Below are 9,322 nucleotides of genomic sequence, written 5' to 3'. Positions count from 1 at the left end.
TTTTTTAGGACACTGTGTGTAATGACAGTATCTGACATCAGAGGAAGTGAACTCATCTTGGCCTGAGGGTGTGCGTGGCTGATCTACTAACTGTTCCCCCCAAAATAACAGAAATAATATGTATGACTGAGGGTATGTGGGTCAGGTGATGATGATCATCCTTACCTCATGAAATCATAGGGGAAACTAACTTCAAAAATACTAGTACTGCTTTTCCAACTACGGTAAAGTAATTCTAGTAAAGTCTCTTTAGTAAAGTCCATATTATATTATATTATTATATTTGTGGATAAAGATTGCAACTCTGTGTATGAGAATCAAATACAATTGTGTGTATGTGAAAATGTTTAAATGTACATGGATTATGAGTAAAATCTTTGTCTATATATTCTGTCTGTATATTATGTTTATTGTGCAATATTTCACCAGGTCAAATTCGTGGTCGTAAATATACTTGGTAAATAAAGATGATTCTGATTATAGCCTAGACACACGAATACATTCTTATGAATCAGAACATTCCAACATATACTACTACATCACCTGTAACTTGATGTATCTGTTTTTGTTCAGGAGGCACCATTTTCCCCATTATCAGCATTATCCTGTTGTAACCTTCTAAACTGTATTTAAACTTTATTCCATATAAGTGGAATTTGAAAGTTGTGGTGCATGTCATGTCCAGTGGCATTTGGGAATGGAACCTTGAGTCACATCCCAGAATTCTTCACAAATCAAGTATAAGCATGCTTTCACCATCCCTTCCCATGGCCCAGGAACTGATGAGTGATTGGCCAATACTATTTATTTGTACTGTTTGTATGTGTGTGTGTTTACCAGATCAGTATGACCTCCTCTTTGATGGTACGATGGAATACAGGTTAGTGGTCTCCTCTGGGAGTTGCAGCACACAGACACACGGACACATGCATGTACAGTACATGCACACACATACACAAACGTATGTGAATTAAGATGGCACCGTACTGCATGGCTACCGTCTTGAGAGCACTGACCCAACTTTGCCATTTTGGGATTATTTTGCTCCAATCTTCGGGCTACCCAAGAGGAAACGCCGGCAAAAAAGAGGCAAGAGATCGGGCGTCCTGTTGAGACTAAGGCGAAGGGAACCACTTCTCTCCATTCTATTGGTCAATAATAAGATGGATGACCGGGACTCTTGTCACGTTGAGATCATCATTTTTTCTGAAACGAGGTTTTGGACAAGATACCCGATATGGCTATCCATCACGTGTCTTAGTGACACATCATTGAAGTCAACGGCAACAAGAAATGCAGCCTCCGGGTGAACGGTTTCCTTGTACAGTTCGTTAAGTGCCAGCTTGTTGTTGTTGTTGTTGTTGTCCTCATATACAGCAGTCACGATAACAGATTAGAACTCTCTCGGGAGGTAAAAGGGTCGATTCTTCATTCTCTGAATGGACAGGTAATTGGATTTAGGGAAATTCAGAGGAGGAGAGGTATGTCTCTTCATCAACAACAGATGGTGTGTAGACTCAAGCGTAGTGGAAATCTAAACCTATTGTTCACCCGTCTTGTATACTGACGGTCGACCCTTTTACCTCCCGGGAGAGTTCACATTAGTTATCGTGACTGCTGTATATCAGGACAACAACAACAACAAGATGGTACTTAATGAACTGTACAAGGAAACCATGAACCTGGAAGGCTGCATTTCTTGTTGCCGTTGATTTCAATTATGGGTCACTAAGACACACGATGCCCAACTTCTATCAACACGTCTCCTTCACCACTAGGGGCAATAAAGTCCTAAACCACAGTTACTCAACCCAAAGGAAGCATACAAGGCCCTCCCCTCGTCCCCACTTTGGCAAATCAGATCATGTCTCTATACTCCTGCTTCCTGTTTAAAAACAGCTGACAGGCATCTTCGCGGTCATTTTCAACCTCCTGTTGTCCCAGTCTGTAATCTCCACATGTCTCAAACTGACCACCATCATTCCAGTTCCAAAGAACTCAAAGGCTACCTGCCACAATGACTACCACCCTGTAGCACTAACATCTCTAATCATGAAGTGTTTTGAAAGAATGGTCATGGCACACATCACCTCCATCATCCCAGACACCCTAGACCCACTCCAATTTGCATACCACTCCAACAGATCTACAGATGATGCCATCTCTACTGCACTCCACACTGCCCTTTCCCACTTGGACAAGAGGAATACCTTTGTGAGAATGCTGTTCATCGACTACAGCTCAGCGTTCAACACCATAGTGCCCTCCAAGCTCGTCACCAAGCTTGGACCCTGGGACTGAACACCTCCCTCTGCAACTGGATCCTGGACTTTCTGACGGGCTGACCTCAGGTGGATAGAGTGGGCAACAACACCTCTGCCATGCTGACCCTCAACACGGGTGCCCCCCAGGGGTGTGTGCCTAGCACCCTCCTATATAACCACAACTCCAACTCCATCATCAAGTTTGTTGACGACACAATAGTAGTAGGCCTGATCACCAACGGCGATGAGACAACCTACAAGGAGGAGGTCAGAGAACTGTCGATGGGGGCCACAGTGGAGATGGTCAATTGCTTCAAGATCCTTGGTGTCCACATCACTGAGGACTTAACATGGTCCTCTCACACAAGAACAGTCATGAAGAAGGCACGGCAACGCCTCTTCTCTCTCAGGAGGCTGAAATTATTTGGAATAGCCCCTCAGATCCTCAGGAACATTTACAGCTGCACCATTGAGAGCATCCTGTCTGGTTGTATCACCGTCTGGTACGGCAACTACACCACCCTTCGACCGGAAGGCCCTACAGAAGGTGATGCTTACGGCCCAGCACATCACTGGGAGCGAGCTCCTAGCTATCCAGGACAATACATGCCAGGCGGTGATTGAGAAAGGCCCAAAAAAATTCCCAAGACTCCAGCCACCTGAGACATGGACTGTTCTCCATGCTCCCATCTGGCAGGCGGTTCCGGTGCATCATGGCTCAGACAACAGACTCCTAAACAGCTTCTATCCCCTGGCCGTAAGACTGTTAAATTGCTTACAACTACTGCTCTCCCTCTCTAACAGACTATCCCCACTGTCTCTAGGCCCTTCCACATATCTCTACCCACTCAGACAACCTACGCCGCTGCTAAAATTATTATTGATTATATGTGTTACTCCATTACACTGCTGTCCATTGATTATTGATTGTCATTACCTTAGTATTTATCTATTTGTTCTGCTACTGGGCACTATTACTCCTGTTTACATGTATATATTACCATTATTATATTAGCATAAGTATTTATAGATTCCTCATGCCAGTCACTTTTTATGTGTAAGGTACTGGCACTGACCTGTATATACTTGCATTCTCATGTTTCTAACTCACATCGTTAGATGTGTGGTTGTGTGGTTTTTAGAAACGTTTTATTCTATTTTCTATATTATTATTATTATCGCATTGTTGGGAAAGAGATCTCAACAAAATGTAGACGAGGGTAGACAATGTCCTTTCAGAATCAATAGATGGCAGCAAAGTATTGCACCAATCGGCATTAAAGGCCCAGAGCAGTCAAAAAACGTGATTTCTTTGTGTTTTATATATATTTCCACACTATGAGGTTGGAATAATACTGTGAAACGGTGAACATTATGATAATGTACTTTTAGTGTAAGAGCTGTTTGATTGGAAGGAGGTTTGGCTTTCAATGGTGACATCACCATGCAGTACATTTGTTAATAGACCAATAAGAAGAAGAGTTCCAAACCTCTCTGCCAATAACAGCTCATTTTCAAAATTCTTGCATGAGAAATTACTCTTGTTATGAAGCTTTTTGTTTCTTTTCAACTTTTTTCATGGAAAACTACCACAGTAAGGTACTTAATTCTTATCCAGAAAGGATTTGATATTGAGATAAGAACGGCTGCATTGGACCTTTAAAACAAGTTCACCATGTTGGCATGTAAGTGCAATCATAGGACTGCATAAATGTTTTGAGGTATGAGACAATTAATGAAATGTTATCGTTAACATAACTTTGAATACTGTGTTTCTCAGTATTGTTATTGGGCAAATGTCAATGTGTTCAAGCTTTGATTAAGAGTTCTAAAAACATTTTTTTTAAATGCCCTCCGCATTTGTGATAGCAATGCAGGTTTTCACTCTTCCTAACAACTTATTATACAATTTTGAAAGATGTCTCCACAATGTTTCAAGTCCTAGAACAAGTCCAATAAATGGGTACATGGCATTCATAGGACATAAGGTCCCACTGAAACCATTTTATATTATGAGAAAGAGAAAAACATTCCAAAGAACCTTTTACATCTTTACTTTTCTCTCCGCGAGAGAGAGACAAAGAGAGACAGAGAGAGACAGAAGGGAGAAAGACAGATGGGATACATAGTAGAGATATAACGATTTTAAAAAGCAAGAGGGAAGAGGGAAAGAGCAAAGGAAGTAAGGAGAGAGAGAGGATACGATACAGTGTACAGTGTGAAAAGAGTGGTGCAGCCCTCACTGAGCGGAAGGAAGCCTCGGCTCATGCAGACGTACCCCACTGACTGGCTGACTAATGCCTGCCGAGATCAATGGAGGCAGGGGGCTCAGGGTGCTACTTCCTGCATAACATTGCCATTGGCATAATAGCCGGGTTGCTAGGCGACCAGTCGCATGGAAACAGAAGGTGTCACTCGTTACATCAGCGCTGAATTTAGCAAATAGCAAAATAGCTCTCGTACTGTCAGGGGAGGGTCCGAGGTACTAAAGATAGTCGCTGAAGCGAGGTGCAGAGGGATGGAGGGGGAGAGAGGATGGAGGCTGAGTTTAATATAAAGGTTTGCCCAGTTGCTTTGGAGACCCTGTTAGTCCATTTAGGTTTATGTAAGATGACTGTAAGGCTAGCGCGGCCACGAAAGGCCAGCAAGGGCTTGAAAGATTTGGTTATTCAGCAAGAAATATTTTAAAGCCCTACTACTCTTGTTTCCTTTGTTCATTATCTCAGTCCCATCCACCTACTTACAGTGTATCTTCCCCTTTTTCTCTCAACCCTAAATTCCCCCTTAATCATGAATCACCCCCCCCCCCCCCCCCCCTCTTTCTTCCTTCTCTCTTTCCCTCTTCCCTGCTGAGTTGGTATATCTCTCTCTCTCTACTGTACTTCATATTGCTCTCTTTCTTTCTCCCCCCCCCCCCCCGCCACCCACCGCCTCCACCCTCCCCCCCCCCCCGCTCTCTCTCCCCTTATCCCTCCCTGGCTTGTAGGCTGTAGGCAGCAGCGGATTGCGGCGGCCCACTCAGCCCTCTCAGGGAGCAGAAGGCCGTCCACTCCCACTCGGTCTCTGCGTCATGGAACAGAGAGCCCTCAGAGATGACACCGAACAGATGGAGGAAGAAGAACACACCGTCTCTCCATTGATTTAACCACTGATATGTCCTAAATGGCACCCAATTCCCTATTTAGTGCACTACCTTTCACCAGAGCTCTACTGGGCTCCCTACTGGGCCCCCATAGAGCGCACTAGTTTTGACCAGAGCCTTTTGTGCCCTGGTCAAAAGTATTGCAGTATATGGCTCATTCTTCAGAAGTGGTGCAAATTGGGGGTTGGAAAACAATTCTAATTTGTAGAGTACAGTACAGTACAGTAGAGCACAGTACAGTAGAGCACAATACAGTAGAGCACAGTACAGTAGAGCACAGTAGAGTAGAGTACAGTACAGTAGAGCACAGTATTGTAGAGTACAGTACAGTACAGTAGAGCACAGTACAGTAGAGCACAATACAGTAGAGCACAGTACAGTAGAGCACAATACAGTAGAGCACAGTAGAGTAGAGCACAGTACAGTAGAGCACAGTATAGTAGAGTACAGTACAGTAGAGCACAATACAGTAGAGCACAGTATAGTACAGTACAGTACAGTAGAGCACAGTACAGTAGAGCACAATACAGTAGAGCACAGTACAGTAGAGCACAGTAGAGTAGAGTACAGTACAGTAGAGCACAGTATAGTAGAGTATAGTACAGTACAGTACAGTACAGTACAGTACAGTAGAGCACAGTAGAGTACAGTACAGTACAGTACAGTACAGTACAGTAGAGTAGAGTACAGTACAGTACAGTAGAGCACAGTACAGTAGAGCACAGTATAGTAGAGTACAGTAGAGCACAGTACAGTAAATTATTATACAGTAGAGTAGAGCACAGTACAGTAGAGTACAGAATAGCACAGTACAATAGAGCACTGTACAGTAGAGTACAGTTATCGTGGTCTTTGTTTTGGCCAAATAGATGTCAATGTTTGGGTTCTTGGAGCCCCCCGGCTGACTATGCATATTAATTAATACTCTACACTTTTTCCTGAAGTGTGCACTTGTCCACTACCCACATGGTGGTCCTCTGTAGCTCAGCTGGTAAAGCATGGTGCATGCAACTTTCAAATGGAGATAGCCTCAATGGAGCTACCCATGCTGTCACAGACGCCTTAATGGCACAAATACAAAAATACAAAGATGAGACCTCTATGGTGTCAATTGTTTTTGGGTTGGACAATTTTGACAAATTTTGGACTTAGCTATAGCTAACATATTTACATTTACATCATTTAGCAGACACTCTTATCCAGAGCATCTTCCTCATCCGTGCCTTGGAAACAAAGTCCATTGTGGACACATTTTGGGGCGGCAGGTAGCCCAGTAGTTAGAGCTTTGGGCCAGTTACCGAAAGGTTTCTGGATCGAATCCTGAGCTGACAAGGTAAACATCTGTTGTTCTGCCCCTGAACAAGGCAGTTAACCCATTGTTCCCTGGGTTGTCATTGTAAATAGGCTGTCATTGTAAATAAGAATGTGTTCTGAACTGACTTGCCTAGTTAAATAAAAGTTGTAAAAAATTACAGGCGCAATTAGGGTTAAGTGCCTGGCACATGGACACATTTTGTCTCACCTTGGGGCTTGGATATTCGAACCAGTGACCTTTCAGTTACTGGCCCAACGCTCTTACCTGCCACCCCATAGCCATACGGCTGGCTATCTTTTATTTGGACAGATGTATTGTACATATTTCTGTGCATGAAAATTGCCATTGATAAAATGCAATTGTGTTCGTTGTCCGTAGATTATACCTGCCCAAACCAGAACCCTACCGCCACCAGGGGGCACTCTGTTCACAACGTTGACATCAGCAAACCGGGAGGCCGGTTGGACCTACTGCCAAATTCTCTAAAATGATGTTGGAGGCGGCTTACAGTAGAGAAATTAACATTAAATTATCTGGCAACAGCTCTGGTGGACATTCCTGCAGTCAGTATGCCAATTGCAAGCTCCCTCAAAACTTTAGACATCTGTGGCATTGTGTTGTGTGACAAAACTGCACATTTTAGAGTTGCCTTTTATTGTCCCCAGCACAAGGTGCACCTGTGTAATGATCATGCTTTTTAATCAGCTTATTGATATGCCACACCTGTCAGGTGATTGGATTATCTTGTCAAAGGAGAAATGCTCACAAACAAGGATGTAAACACATTTGTGCACAACATTTGAGAGAAATAAGCTTTCTGTGCGTATGGAACATTTCTGGGATCTTTATTTCAGCCCATGAAACATGGGACCAACACTTTAACATGGGACCAACATGTTGCATTTATATGTTTGTTCATTGTATATAACCTATAACTAACTGTAAATGTACAGTACATGACCTTGCATGACCATGACTAAAGCCTAATACTGTACATAAATGTTTGGTTCTGCAATAACTGTTATAATAACTAGGTTACATATTCAAATGCTTGTGTGAGAAGACTATAAGTACAACAATTGTATTCAGGAACAAACGCTCTGAATCACCCACCATCACCCTGTCCATTCAACTGGATTGGCCAACAACATGGCAAACTGCAATTTGTGATAATTGTCTTGGATGTTCTTTGCTCGTCTACCAGCGCTATTTTCAAATGATTATAAAACCAGTTAGGTATCTTCTCCTGGAAAACAAGACCGAGAGGGCTCCTAAAATAAGCCTCTCAGCTCAAATCCACTGACCTGTTGCGTACAGAGGATTCGATTATAAGACTCAACATCTCAGGGCTCGCTCAATTGGTGTAACCATGGCGACCGGATGTACAGCCGTGTGTGACATCACGGCCCATTCAATTAATGACCGACTAAGCAGAGAGACACGGCTTTGGTCGTAATGTATATTGTGCGGCAACCTGTTGTTCCTATGCTGTCATCTAACCCCTGCTGCTGTTACAACACTTATTTCTAACCATTGCGCAAAGCACATCATCTAATAGTAGAAATGCCCGTCATTGCTGCACTTTGGAGCGCTCTCTCTAAAATGACCTTTTGAAATGACAGGCTCTTTGTTCAGAAGTGACAAAAGCTTAAACCACCTCACACTCACTATATCATCACATTCTATTGGTTTGCAAGAGGCCTTTCCAATCTCATCTGAGGCCTCTCGGTGACACTAAAAAAGGACAAGTGCATTCAGCATTTGGCTGGTCTGAGTAAGGAAGGACTCAATGAGATTCTGTAGGGTCCAGGAGCTCACCTTTTCGTAGCATTCCCTATTCTTTATGTACAGTAAGGGAGAGGGGAAAGTGCTGATGCAAGCTGGGGAGTGACAGCCACACAGTGTGGGGTGTCTGTGACTGTCTGTGTGCGTATGAGTCGTCTCACTTCCTCAGATACGGTTGTTAGGTCAGTCAAGTTGATGTGAAATAGCTGATAAAGAGATAGCTGCGATGGTTTGGAGGCAGACATCTCAGTGTTCTATTTAATTATGTGGTTTGTGGATTGTGTGTGTGTGTCTGTTTGCGCGCATGTGAGCATTTATGTGTGTGTGAGTTAATAAATCAAATGAATTCATATATCGACCGACACCCCTGCCTCATGGACTAATAATAAAGCTTAGGTATGTCTTGTAAAAATCCAAGTATCCTAGTTTAGACCATTCTGGAGCTGATGTAGTTGGCATACAAGTTGTCTCATTTCTACACCCCAATATGTCCCGTATCAGCAGATTTCTTTGTATTAGCTAATTTTGGCACCATTTACCATTTGACTGCAGCAAGCTGACCTGCTTCTTCTGTCTATAAGTCTGCCATCACTACCAGTCAGTCAGTCACTGGGCCACCATGGCAGTAGTCTGATCTCTCCAGCCAGGGAGGGGAGAGTGATGCTTATTTAACCTCCTTAGAGGCTGTGGGCTGCTGGAGTGTGTTGATTGTTGAGTGGGTGGAGGTGCTGGTGCTACTGCTGGTGGTGATGCTGAGGCTGGTGGTCTGAATTATCCCTCTGGTGACGCAGGTTTCTCCTCCACACACTTCCTGAC

The 9,322-nt window shown here is 43.5% G+C and overlaps 1 long non-coding RNA gene across 1 annotated transcript; it reads left to right on the top strand.

The window, feature by feature from the left end:
• Window positions 1-3,745: 3,745 nt before the first annotated feature.
• LOC149972018 (uncharacterized) lies at window positions 3,746-8,862 on the top strand. The gene is made up of 2 exons (XR_016491858.1): window positions 3,746-3,949; window positions 5,251-8,862. It is a non-coding gene; the product is annotated as an uncharacterized LOC149972018 (long non-coding RNA).
• Window positions 8,863-9,322: the final 460 nt, after the last annotated feature.

The sequence above is a fragment of the Oncorhynchus mykiss genome, chromosome 25, assembly GCF_057628025.1.
Source record: "Oncorhynchus mykiss isolate SJ-2025 chromosome 25, ASM5762802v1, whole genome shotgun sequence".
Lineage (NCBI taxonomy): Eukaryota > Metazoa > Chordata > Actinopteri > Salmoniformes > Salmonidae > Oncorhynchus > Oncorhynchus mykiss.
The sequence above is the reverse complement of the archived record's forward strand: the minus strand, read 5'-3'. Positions and strand labels throughout refer to the sequence as shown.